Raw genomic sequence first — 16,023 nt, 5'->3', positions numbered from 1 at the left:
TCTGGAATTATAATTCCAGATTCAACATATAGATTCAGTTAACAGATGCTGATTGCGAATTCAGATTCAAAGTTAAAAAACCGTATCAATGTTTCAGATGAAAAAATCGGATTAGGAACTCCTCAACTACTACTACTACTTATTAAATAGCTCAGTAGCTTCCATTATAGAATCCCACTTACAGATCCCAAATTCATGTTTTGGATCCTAGATTGATAATATTGATTCAGATTCCAGCGTCTAGTTCCAAATTCATTTTTCCAGATTTACGCAGATTCAGTATTTGGATTCATATAGTACAGTTTACAAAATCTATGTTTCGCATTTTGATTCCGGATTCAGATTCATAGTTCAGTTTCCTGATCTATATTCAAGTAACGAATTGAGATTACAAAATAATATTCCATATTGAGATCTTGAACATAAATTCAACATAAAATTCCGCGCTTATGTTCGAGTTCATATCTCAGATTCCAGATTCCTAATTCAGATTTCCGACTGAATGCCGATTCCAGATTTATTTAATAGATTTAATTTACAGATTCATGATTCATGATTCATATTTCGTTCGTAATCCAGATTCTAAATCCAGTTTCAGAATTTTTATTCAGCTTCCAGTTTCAAATCTCTCGTTGAGATAGCAAATCCCGATTGAAACTCATATCAAATTTCTAATTCAGATTCTGTTCCGAATTCCAGAGTTTGTTCTTGATTTCAGATTCAGATTATTGATTCCATCTTTCAGAAACGGTAATCATATTCAAATTTCAGTTTTATTTTTCGGATTTCCTATTAAAATTCCAAATAAAGATCCAAAATCAGTTTTTTTTTTATTCAGATTTAGATTTCTGATTAAGATTCCAAATTCAAATCCTAAGTTCAATTTCCTGATTCAAAATTCAGTTTAAGAATCCAGATGCAGATTCAAATTTCAGATTCTGATCCTTGGTGCAGAATTCAGATTTGGATTTATATTCAAGCCAAGAATCTGGATTCAGATTCAGATTTTGTTTTAGGAATCCAAATTGAAATTCTTTATTTCAATTTCCAGATTTAAAATCTGTTCTAAACTTTTTTTTTCCCGAAGATGACTTCAAGTTCATATCTTTCGAACTTATAAGCCGATTTAGATGATCGACATATCAAATTAAATCCAATAAGCTAGTTTTTTTGGAAAAATATTACACTTGCAAAAAACTTTCGTATATGTTTTCGTAATTATTGATTGTATTTGTTTTTTGTTGTTTTCGTGACTTTGCACTAGTGAGCGCCATATTTTTTAATTATTTTTTTCTTGAAAGTTGAGTTTTTTACATAGCGTTTTTTTACGTTTTTGAGTTATGATTTTTCAAAATAAGCCGATTGTCCGAAATATAATGTTTCCTTCTTTTTATCCCAATATGACTCTTCAAAAATGCATAACTTTTGAACTACAGGACCGATTCACATGGATTTCGTTTTTGTAATTACAGTTTGTATGTGTTTTTATAGTTGACAAGCGACGAATTTCATGCCAACTCGTCTTAGGAGTTGGCAACACCATTTCAGATAGCAGTGAAATATTGTGGGTGTAAAGACATGGGTCATTTAAGCAACTTTGCATTCTTGAAATATTCGAAAAATAATTAGGCTACTTTTTTGGAAAAATCCATTTTTTTTCTTAATTTTTTGAAAAAAATTTCGCTGACAAAAACGTTATTTTAAAAATTAAAATTCATTTTTCTCAAAAACGATTCTTTTTAAATTCCCAAAAATATATATATGAATAGCCCTTGAAATTTCCAACAAGTCATCCATACCTCGGAAGATGGGCACTTTTACAGGGAAAAAGATTTTCGAACAACAACTTTTTCATGTTTTCTTTGAAAAAATACAACTAATCCTAATTTTGTTTAAAGTCAAGATAGCGATATAGTGCATTCGACAAAGTTTTAGATCTTATTAAACTATGAACTTTTGTTGAAGACGTAAATTTTCTATCTGTTATAGTTTTTGGAATATAAATCATTTTTGTATGAAAATTCATGAAAAAAAAAAATTTCTCGTAACATTTTTGTGTTAAAATTCTCACGTTTTACATGTTCTTGACATGTTTCTAAATAGAGAAAGTTAGCAGAGTATGTAATTTTTAATGAAAGCCAAAATAATTTCCTACATTCCATTTTTTGACTAAAATTCTGTAGGTTTGTAGTGTAGTGTAGGTAGTGATCATCTTCCGATGTATGGACGACTTGTTGGAAATTTCAAGGGCTTTTTGAAAATTGAGTAAAAAATGTATAAGTTGAATGTGAAAAAATGTTATGGTTCTTTTTTATATCTCTCACAATTGAAACAAATGTCATGAGCTCAATTTTTCATACAACGACTATTTGTAACGAATTTTTTTCCAAGTATGAAAAATCTCCCAGCCCCCATCGGATACAACTTGTCCTCCATTTGTTTACGTACTCCACGACGTTATCAACCAGAGAGTAACCTTGAGATCAGCTCAGTCTCGTTCGTATCATCGACTCACGTAATTACACATTCAATTAACGTGAGGCGGCGTCACACCAAATCGCCATCACTGACCGCAATCATCATTACGGTGCAGCTATCATGGAACGTCTATCTGCCCCGGTCCACTGTCTGGCTCCGTAGGACCGACATCTTAACTGGATTTTCCCCGGCAAAAAAAGTCCAAAGTGGACCGGTAGAAATGAAAAACGAACACTTGTCCCACTTCGATGCGCTTTCGTTTCACTTGCTGACCTTGATATGGAACTTGAAAGGAGTCGCTGCGCTGATTGAGAATCCTCCAAACATTGACGGAATAGTTCAAGATTCGAAACCACTGAATCATTCGCTGATGTCACATTTGTTTGGAAGCAGAACGTTACAGTTAATAAGGCGACTTGCTTTTGTGGAAACCGGTTCCGCAAGTTTTCGACACTTCGTCCCACGTTCAAAGCCCCGCATATATTTGGCGGTCATAGTGCTTTGCAGCGGACCAACATTTAGTTCGTGTGTATCTGTTTTCAGCAGGACCCTGCCATAGAAGGAAACCTGATCTCCAGAGGGTGACTAATAGGCATGATAGTTTGGGAGGCAAATTTTGCGGTGCTTCACCAGAATAGATTCGAATTTTCAACCGGAGTCATAACAACTCAGGCTGGTTCACTCGGTAGCGCTCGTATCGGACGGATACAAAACCAGCGGAGAAGGAAACGGCAGTAATGTATTTCATCCGTGAATGGATTTACATCAACGCAACGCGTTTCTGTGCTGTGGTGGCGCAAGACGGTGCAACTGACTGAGGTGATGACCTAAGCTAAGCTCTAGCATATGTTGATTATACAATTCGCTGTTACGATGCGAGAAAGAGTAATCAAAGTTTAACTGTAGGAACTTTCAAATCAATCAACCACTGAATTGCTGTATGTTTGCTATTTGTGTTCCGAGCAACGAGAATTATTTGAAATTAAACATTTTCTGTTCTGCCCGACTGTGCGCCGCTAAGTTTTAACCTTCATTGCGATTGGCAACCTGCTTTCACGCATCACCGAAACAAGCAAATTACCGGCGAATCTGATCCGACGAATGACAATTAACTGCCACTCATTATTGTTATTACATGCAAACCGAATTTACCACACCATGAAGGTTGACCGCTGTTGCAATGGAAGAAAATTATACCATCAGTGCGGAGTCGTCTTCATCAATCATTCAGCGGTCGACTCACGATTCGATCACTCGATTTGTTCGTCGAAAACCAGATTTATGGGCGGGTGGGTGATCAATCAAAGGGGTAACAAGAGTAAAGTGGAACGACAAAATCGAATTGAAAACCCTAATGATTTAATGCATGATTGACCGATGTTCGATTGCGACAGAATGTGAACGTTGATTGAAGATTGTCGGAGGATTCGGAGTCTCTCTCAGTCCACGTTACTCATCCACTACACGGTTATGGTTATGGTTGAATTCTTGTGCGGTGGTTCATCCGTTTGATTACTCCGGAAATTTTTCCCTCACTCTGCTGTCCCCGACATTAAAGTACACTATCTATTCCTGTTCTTTCGCTACCTTGATAGGTTCTACACCAAACTCACCAGCTGTTGTCTCGACACTTCATGCTCAAAACTACAATTTTCCTTGTCGTATGACCGATTTTTTGTAAGTTTGTTGAAGGGCGTTTCCAAAATTATAGAATTGGTTAAAAAATAGTAACTCTAAATTCGGCTGTCTGATCATAATTTGGTGTTCGACAAAGTTGTTAGAAATTCAATGTTATTTCTATGAAAAACAAGATTTTTAATACACTGTTGAAGAAACTTGCTCAAAAAATTAATATTATATTTTAATATTTTCATCTCGAAACTTTCATCGAGCTGCTGTTCTATTAATAACTCAACAATGATCATATCAACTGTCTTCGCTGTCCGGTGGTCTAGCTGGATGATGGAAGAACAGAAGGAATACTCTTACGCCTAAATGGCTACTGTGTAAATGAATACTTTTACGCCGAAAAATGGCAACTGAGTAATGTTCTATTTATAGATTTGATAAACACGTGAAATGTACACGAATCAAATTCGGCTCTGTTACAACTAAATGCTAATGACCCTAAAATAAACAAATGAGATGAAAAAATAACGAAAAAAAAAATTACTGGTTCAATATTTTTTGATAAAAGACTCATTTGCTTCAATTTGATGTATCGATCATCTTAATTGGTTTAGTGGTTCGAAAGTTATGAATTTTTTGTAAAAGTCATTTTTGGGAAAAAGTGAAAAAAAAAATTTCGGACCACCTTAAGGTGAAGGTGGAAGCTAGCCACAAATGGCTGCCACAATGGCGCTCATTTCTTTCATCTCCGTCCCTCACCCCTCGCCCGAAAATCAATAATTGCGCGAAACTATGTGAAGAAAATGATCGTTTTCGCACACTTCCCATCAAGTAATATCAACCAAACTCTAATCGATTACTCACAAGATATTAAATTTTCATCTGCTGTCGCACTGTATAGTGAAAAACGTCGGAAAACTCGAGCAAGTGCTCTGAAAGTTAAATTTTCATTTTTCAATCTTCGGCAATGGTTGGTGTATTGGTGAAAGCATCGTTATTTTTTCGACACTGATGCCAGACAACATCATCGAAACAGCTATCAAAACCACTCAATAAAATGTTATTCCTGAGTCATAGCGTTTCATGTCATGAAAATCAATAGAATAAAATAGTGTTGATATCAATACAATCATTATTTTTACGTTTAATGGGTCTATAATGTAAGTTTTAGCAACTTTAATATTGGGTAAGAAAATTGTATTGCAGAGCTCGGAACACTGCCACGGCTGCCTATGCTTTCAAAAACAATAAACGGAAAAGTTTTACATTCAATCAAAATGTCTCAGCCAACGAAGAGAAGGGTTAAGGTTCTCCAACGTGAATATGTGAAAACAATACGACCAACGAAGGAAAATATTGAAGAATTATCAGCATCGAGTTACTATGCGGTAGAACTTGTTAATATCAAAAGAGCCCCAATTCGCATGTGTTATAAATTTGCACATGTTACGCTCGCGTATAATCAGAATTTTACTTCATATGCAAAAATACCCCTTCTCTATATTTATGTTTGCAATTGGCTTGGTTCATCGGAACATATCGTTCATACATTTAACTTCAGTATTGAATTGTTATTTTTTTTAAGGTGAGGTGAAGGTGGAAGGATGCCATTGTAGTAGTATAGGTAAAACCACGTGTAAAAATGGGGTAGTAGTGTTTGTGAGAGAAGAGCAAAGCACACGTAAATAGATCAATTCACTTATCAGACTGTGTGGCGCTTCATTGGCACGAGTCTTTGAATATATTTGAAAAAAAAAACAATTCAATACTGAAGTAAAATGTATGAACGATATGTTCCGATGAACAATTGCAAATATAAATATATATAGAAGCTGCGTTTGCATATGAAGTAAAATTCTGATTATACGCGAGCGTAACATGAGCAAATTTAAAACACATGCGAATTGGGACTCTTTTGATATTAACAAGTTCTTCTGCACAGTAAGTCGATGTTGATTATTCTTTAATATTTTCCTTCGTTGATCGTATTGTTTTCACATATTCACGTTGGAGAGCCAGAGCCTTAAACCTTTTCTTCGTTGGCCGAGGCATTTTGATTGAATGTAATACTTTTCCGTTTACTGTTTTTGAAAGCATAGGCAGCCGTGACAGTGTTCCGAGCTCTGCAATACAATTTGCTTAACCAATGTTCAAGTTGCTAAAACTTACATTATAGACCCATTAAATGTAAAAATAATAATTGTATTGATACCAACACAATTTTATTCTATTGATTTTCATGACATGAAACGCTATGACTCAGGAATAACATTTTATTGAGTGGTTTTTATAGCTGTTTCGATGATGTTGTCTGGCATCAGTGTCGAAAAAATAACGATGCTTTCACCAATGCAAACCAAACCATTGCCGTAGATTGAAAAATGAAAACTTAACTTTCAGAGCACTAGCTCGAGTTTTCCGACGTTTTTCAGTATACAGTACGACAAAAGATGAAAATTTAATATCTTGTGAGTAATCGATTAGAGTTTGGTTGATATTACTTGATGGGAAGTGAGCGAAAACGATCATTTTGGGCGAGGGGTGAGGGAGGGAGATGAAAGAAATGAGCGCCATTGTGACAGCCATTTGTGGCTAGCTTCCACCTTCACCTTAAAATGGAAATGGGCTCTCTAATAAAAAAAACACAGGTCTAACGTTTTGCGGTAAAGAACAAAATTACCACTTTTGACGAAAAACTGAGAACCACTGGTTTGGCATGGAATGGTTGTATTATACAAATGATGCCCCAGTGTGGGGGAGTAGCACATTTTCTGTTATTTTCAAGCTCATTAGTTGTAATAAATCAGGATGCCACAACATATGCTAATATTAATTTTTGGTGTAAGAATCTATGAATCATTCAATTTCTGTAGTACTTTTTCTTATGCTCAAAATGAATTACTCGTTCGTATGTTTCTCCATCGCTCAACAGCTTGAAACCGAAATTTCTAAGACATTGCTACGTATTGCGTTGTTCTGGACAAATCACCGTCCGTACCTGATTGAAAAGCTCTGAAAAATAGCCTTCGAGATTTATATGACGTAGTCTCGCTTCAGCCAGCGAGCAACAGTCTTTCTTGATGTTGATGTCACGCGAAGCGTGTTTGCACCATAAGAAAAATCACTTCGGAGAATTAATAATGTGTTGTGAATGAAAGATGTCACATCGCGGTGCGATTTTATTCTTAACTTCAAATCCAAGTTTAATACCTGATGAAATGATGGGAAGCATTTAGTATTCTTTCATGACACGCACACATTATTGTGGTTTTAATGCGTTGCCAAAACTAGATTCAGATGGAAACCATTGAGCGATTTTAATGTTTTATTTATTAGAAATGTGTATTAGAAACAAAGATAGTGATGGTGGAAGATATATATAATCGCCTGTGCCCGTATGTGTCAACTGCGAAAAAGTATAGAAATGGCGAAGGAAACAATGATTCATGAATGAAATATCTCCAGCTCCGCTAGCTTCAGCTACAAAACTACGCAAGCCATCGGTCATTATCAGGGCCATCGAAACTTTTTTACAAAAGAGTTTTTTCTTAATTTAAACGCACTCTAACGATCGAATTGAATAAAACAGTTTCGTATTTCTACGTTTACAATGCGATCGTGTCCTGGACACAACTCCTACAATTTTTCCCCCAATTATTTTGGGAAGGACACCCACTCAAGTAAACGGTAAACGGTTTTACTATAAAACGGTATCTCACACTTAAATTCATGACCGTGAGACTGTTGTGACTTGAAAGCACTAACGTAGCAGCGAAAATCTGAAATCGCCAGTAAAACTAGTTCAAAGTGTATTTTGTACTTACAATCAGCAAATCACCCGTGGAAAAAAATGAACACTTGATGAAAGCTTCTCACCAATTCGTCGCTAAGAAGCTTAAAATCGTCGTCACCACCTTGTTACATATGATAAACACCTTCAAGAACCGACTGACGGTTAAAAAAGGTGAGGAAGTGACCGCAAATGTAAGCCGATGACCCTCAAGGCAGTCAAGTTTTATCCAGAAAGCTATGAAACGTACTGGACTGCAAGTTCACAAAGTGCAGAAGGCAACAAACCGGAATGAGAAGCGAAAAGTCACCGAAAAAGTCTGTGTCCGGGAACTCTATATGGAGCTACTGACAAAATCTCATCGTGCATCGTAATGGATGACGAAACTTACGTCAATGTTTCTGATCTGGCAGTTGTTTTTATGAGCGATTCCACGCCAAATGAGCGAGTTTATAATATGGTGACAGCTACTCAAAATAACAATTTTCATTATAAAATGACCTTTTTTGATTACGACTGACCTGTTAAAATGGCGTGTTCAGCGTCAATAACCTTATTTTAAGAATAATCGTTGCTCAAAATCCAGATACCTGAATAAAATATGATGTACGAAAAAGTTGTTGGAGAATCAATGAGCTAAAACAACCTCCTAAATACAATGTAACGAAAATCTTACTCAAAAAAATAATCTAATATTAAAAAATTTTATATTTTCAAACGTACACTTGCCACTACTTCTTGTCAATGCTGGCAATTTACGGATTCCGTCGCGAAAGTTGCGTTCATCTTTTAACCCTTTGCGGTCGTTTGTCTGCTCTCAGCCACCACAACAAGGAATCATACTAAATCCTTTATTCAACCATGTAACAGTTTACATTTTTTCTAAACGAATTTTAATGTCTAGTGAACTTTCTCACGAACGTATACGGAGATTCTATTAACAATAAGTAGCGGTACTCGGTATAAACAAAATATTATTAGCGTGGAAAGATAAGAAGATCTCTTTCAAGAGAAATTAATTCCGACCGCAAAGGGTTAAAGTCAAGAATGAATCCAGCAAATTTATGAAATCCTATTCGAAGGAGAGCGTATTCTACTCAAAACGCTCGAGGGTAGGTTGATAAGTAATGCATTCATGCTTGTAGAAGACGAACTTTTGGTTACACAATGCAAAACCGGCGCCATTATCACAGCTTTGCTGTTCATCAAACTTCACTTCTTCCGATCATATCTTGTTCCAATTGACTGGTAGGCAGTTTTTTTCCGTAGGACTACGTCTTTGAATTCTATATATAAGAGGTACGGGCCAATGAATGTATGATGAAAAAGTGTCCTTCGAATTTTCGGAAGGGGCTTTCTGCAAAATGTTGATCCCCACACAAAAAAGTACCCTATGCAATATTTCAGATCAATTGAACTTTATTTACTGCTAGTGTCGCTAAGACGTCAAAGTTTGAGTTTTGTGAGAACCGTAAAATGATCCCTAGGGGGGTGATTTACATCTCTAAAATTCGAGATGACCATTTCCATTGGCACTATAATACAAAATTGAAAATGAGGCATATAACGATTATTGAGGGATTTCAAATGCACATTACGCAAAATCGTCATTGTTATATATATCCCCTTTTTTTGCTCGAAACACAAACAGTGAAGATAGTAAAACAAGTAACAAGTAAACAATTTAACGAATAAAATTGGTATGTTTTCCGGATTTTACTCGCTACTTAAGCTGTGTGGGAAGCGCAACAAACAACATGTTCACCAAATTCAGCGTCAGTCTCCATGGTCTGATTTGTTTATTCGTTCTTACATTATTTTTGTGGCTAATAAGGTGAGTCGATGTGTATCAAGAATTACTATATATTTATCGTCAGCAAGTATTAACAGAATCAAAGAAGAGGAGATGACTTGGAGGATGGCGACACTCTATTATGCCCCAAGTTTCAACAAGAGCCTGGTTTGTAGGATTAAATGTTGATAGAAATTTGATTGGAATGATTGTTGTCCAATCATTTCCTGTTCAATGCACGTCTCTCTCATTTTGTACTTGCTATTTTCAAATTATGTAAAAAGAAATCATGAATTACGCTCTCACAAATTCACTTGTCCATTACTCTTTTTCTACTGTATAAATAAGCACCACCTGTAGGGATCTGTTAATATTAGTTTTTGCTCAGAAAGTCGGTATTGGTATCTTTATTTAATTTATAAGTCCAATTTTGATATAATCTTTGCTTTAGTATCATTGATTGGCATAGTTATTATTGATTCAACGATATTGATGGTATCCACATAGAGTATAAACTGCAGTAAAAACATAATGCTACATTGAGGTGTAATAGAATTTTAAACAGTTACATTTATTATAATATATTTCTGGTACAATCAAAAATATAATGTTTGTAATAGATTAAAAAGTAGCATAATAAAGAAACCATTCAAAAACTAACTAGAAAACTGTCAACGCTTTGAAGCCATATGATTATGAGAGGGATAGAATTTTATCATTCAAAATAAATGTTATGTATGTTTTCTATTCAAATTTATATTTTTTTCGAACCTTCATTGTTCAACTGTCTGACGATCATCTGCTTCTTAAAATTATTTCCCTGCTCTCGCCCAGTTCAGTAGATATTGATTCTACAAATTTAATATCGACGATATCTATCTTGTGTGGCTTTAAGAAACTGTTCAAAATATCCAAACGCTGATCCTGCTACATTTGATTTGCTCAGGAGGGTAAAATGATGTGTTTTGGTTCACAAATAAAGCTGAGTGAATCAGGGTGTTTCTATTTGTTCAAATCAACAATCAATAGCATAACATTGTTTCAAGTAAAATAGGTTTGAACGGCTCGAATGGTTCAAAGTTGGGAAATGGAAAAATAAAATGAGAAATCAGAACCTTTATTTTCAACACTATTTGATTGTATTAAATGAATTGGATTATTATAGTACAATAGATTGTTGGGGAGTGTCCAAATCAATTCGTGTGGAAATATCATGAAACCACCATGAAATGAATTCTTATGATGAATCCATCACGAATTGAAGAAGTATCTAGTTTTATTCTAGTTGCAAACGTAATCCTACGTCTAAACGTATCGATGGTTCTTTGAGATATTTGGAATTCTGAAAACAAGAACCTCCTAAGTATAAACTTTTAATTTGAAATTCACATTTTCTGTGCTTTAGAAACGAAAACAGTGAAACGAACATGAGAATGCAAGACATCACTCTACATATGAATGTCATAAACAGAGATAACTTTTATTCGAACCGTTTCAAATGCTGTATGAATAAAATTATAAAAAATCATTAAAATCAATTAAATCTGTTCATTCTGTATGCAACCCTAAAAATCTGTAATTTGTGACTACAGATTCTTGGTTGTGAAAACTTGTTCTGTAGGTATGATAACCCTTCCCACCATAGCTATTTAAACTTAGATTTAAGAATGTAGTGAAAAATGATGCTTTCTTATCCTGTTTACTCAAGTTAGATAAACAATAGAAAACAGGCGAACGATTGATTAGTATTTCTGTAGGCACGGTTTTATGATGTGATTTTCATGTACATTTATGAACATCGATATAAGAAAACCAGATAATGTTGAGTTTTTCGTGGTTATGTCGGAATATCTATCTGATTTTTTTCAACATTTTACTTTTGAGAATAAACATTATTAACAATTAATTGTTTTGGATTATTTCTGTCACTAATACATTTACAACCCGTTCGACGTTCAGATCTGTTCATATAACAAATTATTTTTCCAGAGCCACCATTTGGAATATTGAATAAGTTAAATCTACGAATTTCTGAACAGTTACAAAAACTCAATTCAGAAGCAATTGTTCCCAATAATCAAATTGAAGCTTCCGCCCGTGCCTCCAGACTTTTGAGAAGGGCGTATCGATTTTAGTAATAGAAATCTTTGATAATTTTTATCTCATAAACTAAGAGTCGTACCGATATGGTGTCTTAGGAAGAGTTATAGAGTATTGATGTTTAAATGTGAAAAAATATACACTGAAAAAAAATCAGTACTCTTTTATTATTCACAAAAAAAAACTTTTATTTGCAATATCTAAAATATGTAGTTTTTCAAAACTTTGTTCATATAAAATAGAAGTCATGGAAAAAAATTTAAAAAATTAGTCCAAGATGGTAAAACTACGATTGACGAACTTTGTTGAACATCGATTTTTTATGGATTTTCGAAACTAATGATTTTGTATGTATACAATCAATTTTAGCTACAAATTATGAATTCCGATGTGATTTAAAACAAAAAGCTCATTATCAATCTTCTTCTAAATGCAGCCATTTTCGAGATATTAAAAAAAATATTTCTAATTTATTGTCTTTTTATAGTAAATAGGCCCTTTTAATATATATATATTTTTTTTTAATATAAATAAATCACTTGTTTACATTATGCATAGATTGTACCTGAAGTCAGGTATCTTTAAGGTACCTCTGTATACAGCCATTCCAAGTCAAACCGATATATTGGTTCTCAGATTTTCGTCAAAGTGGTAATTTTGTTCTTTATCGCGAAACATTAGACCTGCATTTTCCTTTTTTTCTTATAAGGGAGACCATTTCCATTTTAGGGTGGTCCGAAAAATCAACTTTTTCCCCCTTTTTCCAAAAATGACTTTTTTCAAAAATTCATAAGTTTTGAAATACTGGACGGATTCCGATAGTCAACACATAAAATTAAAGGCAATAAACTAGTCTTCTTTAAAAAAAATATTACCCTTGCTGAAAATTAAATTTTGTTTTCATAATTATTGACTGCATTTGTTTTTTATAGTTTTCATGGTCTCGGGACCAAGGACGCTTTATTTTTTACACGTTTTTTTAAAATCTGAGGTTTTTTTTTACATAACATATCCAAAAATAAAAGAGGCGTTATCTTTTGTTTTTGGGTTATGATTTTTCTAAATTAACCAATTATCCGAAAAATCCTCTTTTCCACAACAGCAATTCGTATCTTTCAAATCAAATCAAAGCCAATGAGTTGTTCTTGTTTAGAAAAATATTATACTTGGTGAAAAATCGATTTTTTTTTCGTAATTATTGGTTGTAATTGTTTGTCATGGTTTGCATGGTTTCGGGACCGAGGGCACCAGATTGTTTTATTTTTTTTTCTTCTTGAAAGCTGAGGTTTTTTCACATAACATGTCCGAATTTCAGAGAGGTGTTTTTTTGTTTATGAGTTATGATTTTTCAAATTTAACATGTTTTCAGTTTTTTTTCGATATACCTATGTAAGTATACTACATCATACTACATCTATGCAACTAGAACCCAAGTGTGTTATTTTTTCAAAGAAAACCTCAATGGCTTCAAATTGATATATTGATTATCTGAATCGGTCGAGTAGTACAAAAGTTATAATTTTTTTTTAAAGTAATTTTTGGAAAAAAGGGGAAAAATTATTTTTCGTACCATCTGTTAACATTGAAAAATCATAACATAAGAACAAAAAATAACGCCACTCAGAATTTTGGATGTGTTATGTAAAATATCCTCAGCTTTCAAGAAAACATATTTTAAAAATATAGCTCCCTTGGTCCCAAGACCATGAAAACATGTGACGGTAATCCCAGTCCCTTACCGTTCACATTTTCGGTCTACTGCATCGGTGCTATTTATAAGACAACAATAGAAGCCTCATATCGACAGTCTCGCTGTGAACAGTCCAACTGTGAACATTCAAACAATAGGAATATTCTTACGCCGAAAAAGGGGACATGAATCGTGTATCGATAGAATAGATAAATAGTTTCAAAATGTTTATCAATAAGATAGGAATACTCTTACGCCACAAATGGCTACTTTGTAATATACAACATGAGATAAAAATGTACACGAATGAATTCGTGTACGTGTAAAGTCATTTTTGGAAAAAGTCGATTTTTCGGACCACTCTTAAATGGAAATGGGTGCCCTAATGAAAAAATAAAAAAAAGGGTTGCTTGAGCTTGAGCTTGGGTAGACTGTACAATTCGTAGTTGCTCTCCGTGAGTGACCTGAACCAACCAAATTGCACAAAGAACACACAGAATGACGCTTGGGACTAGCAAATCATTCTCGTTGTGCAATTTTCGGTGTTTCGAGCTTTAAATGGTCTATAACGACTCCGGCCACGTCCTTACAGTCACCAGAGGAAGGGAAGGAATGTCAGTATGATAATCGTCGCCCGAAGGCCAGAAGGGTCGCCTCTATAGCGATGGATATATATCTTAATCCATTGCACGTATTCTTTATCAAATTACAATCACGATAGCGGAGAGTCAACTTTGGTAAACCTAAAAAAGTAACCGTGAAAATATATCATGATTTACCGCATGTATTCTTCATCAAACTCCAATCGCGACAGCGGAGAGTTATTTTTGGGAAACCTGAGAAGGTAACCGAGATAATTCCTGTAGAACTGATAAGACCGGAACTATATAACTTACTTCATTACGCGTGATATTTGTTGAACTCCATTCGCATGATAAACAAGATAAAGAAATAAGTGAATTGAAGTATTAAAGAATTGAAAAATTTAGAAGTTTGATTTTTTTTTGAAAGACGCATGTGCTTTACTAGAATACACCAGAATACGCAATCTACTACCTACAAAACCGGACCCTTTGCGATTCGCGAACTACGACCCATAACTCACGGTTAACGATCTACGACTTGAGAAAAGACAATCAATGATTCACTATGTATGAACTATGTTCTCGCGCAACTCCCGACAACGAACCATCCGTATCGACCGACTCTCTTCATCAACATTATCCTTCGTTAATAACTCAGCAATAGAAGCACTATCTGATGTGTTCGACGATCAGGAACCAAACTTCGTTTGTTAAACTATATGGCCAAAATGGGGCAAAATCTGTCTGCAAGGCCGTGGTTATCAAAAGAAAAAGTCAATGAAGAGAACCGGTCAAAGCAGATAGGTCCTCTTCAAATGTTACGCGATAATTGAATCATATGACTGCCGATTCTAAATTTTAAATATTTGATGCTATGTTTAATACTTATCTTGCTTTGTAGGACACATCCTGTGCTTCTCTTCCTCACATTTCCTCTTCGGGAAAGCTCCGGGTCTTATATTTTGCGAAAAGGATCAAAACTACCACTCTTCACGAAATCTGGGAACCACTATATCGGTTTGGCTTGGAATGGCTGTAGGGGAACCGCGGGTAACACGGACAGTGGGGGTAATATAGACAGGTGGTTGATTTGTATAGTTACATTTTGAATTTCAGATTCCCGTTAATGAGAACACCTTCTACATATTATTTTATAATATTTAAGCCACCTTAGGGCAATGAATACTGATCAAAAGTGGAAAAGGGAAACAAAAACAGGAAATCATACATGATTCCGCGTGTGGATGTAATTTTAGCTTCTTCGATATTAAGCATTTTGAATGGTTTAATAACAAAATTCAATTCGCTGATGGCTGTATTTCGGTTTGTGAGGTAACAGAGAAGTATTAGGTATGTACGGAAAAGTAAGCTCATTTTTGAGTGGAAAATTTAAATTATTGAAATAATTGTATTGGTGAGGTAAAACGGACAATTGCCAGTGGGAGTGAGATGGACAGTGAAAAGTCTGTTTAATCTATTTTAATCTATTCCTAAGGAATGCCCTGTGTCTGTAAATGGAAATCAAATCGCCAATTGTGGACTGTTTAGAAACAGACTGGAACCATAAGCAAAATCGAAAAAAAAAATGCATAAAACGTCGAGATCTGGTGTTATTTGTAAAATAGATTTTTGGCTGAAAATCGCCGAATTTTTGGCCGAACTCCCCATGGAAGATTTTCGAGGATTATAAAATCAAAACTTTGAGCGCTTTGAGGCACCCCTAAATCAGGTACGATTGAGCTGAAACTTTGCACAGATCAATTTTTAGGCCAATAAACAAAATGTACATGGTCGGTTTTTGAAATTCGATTATGAATTTTTTTCCATACATCCATTGCCACCCTAATATAAATATTACTAGCATCGAAATAAATATTACCCGCATCGAAATAAATGTTGTACTTTTCTGTCTGTTTTAATTTCAGTGAAAAACATTGAAAAACACTTTTTTGTAAAATAT

At 34.6% G+C, this 16,023-nt stretch overlaps 1 protein-coding gene across 4 annotated transcripts in view; it reads left to right on the top strand.

Annotated features, from left to right (window-relative positions):
• The window catches only part of LOC129769819 (uncharacterized), a 266,536-nt gene that overhangs the window by 194,582 nt on the left and 55,931 nt on the right, over window positions 1–16,023 (top strand). The window lies entirely within an intron of this gene.

The sequence above is a fragment of the Toxorhynchites rutilus genome, chromosome 2 (assembly GCF_029784135.1).
Source record: "Toxorhynchites rutilus septentrionalis strain SRP chromosome 2, ASM2978413v1, whole genome shotgun sequence".
NCBI lineage: Eukaryota > Metazoa > Arthropoda > Insecta > Diptera > Culicidae > Toxorhynchites > Toxorhynchites rutilus.
The sequence above is the reverse complement of the archived record's forward strand: the minus strand, read 5'-3'. Positions and strand labels throughout refer to the sequence as shown.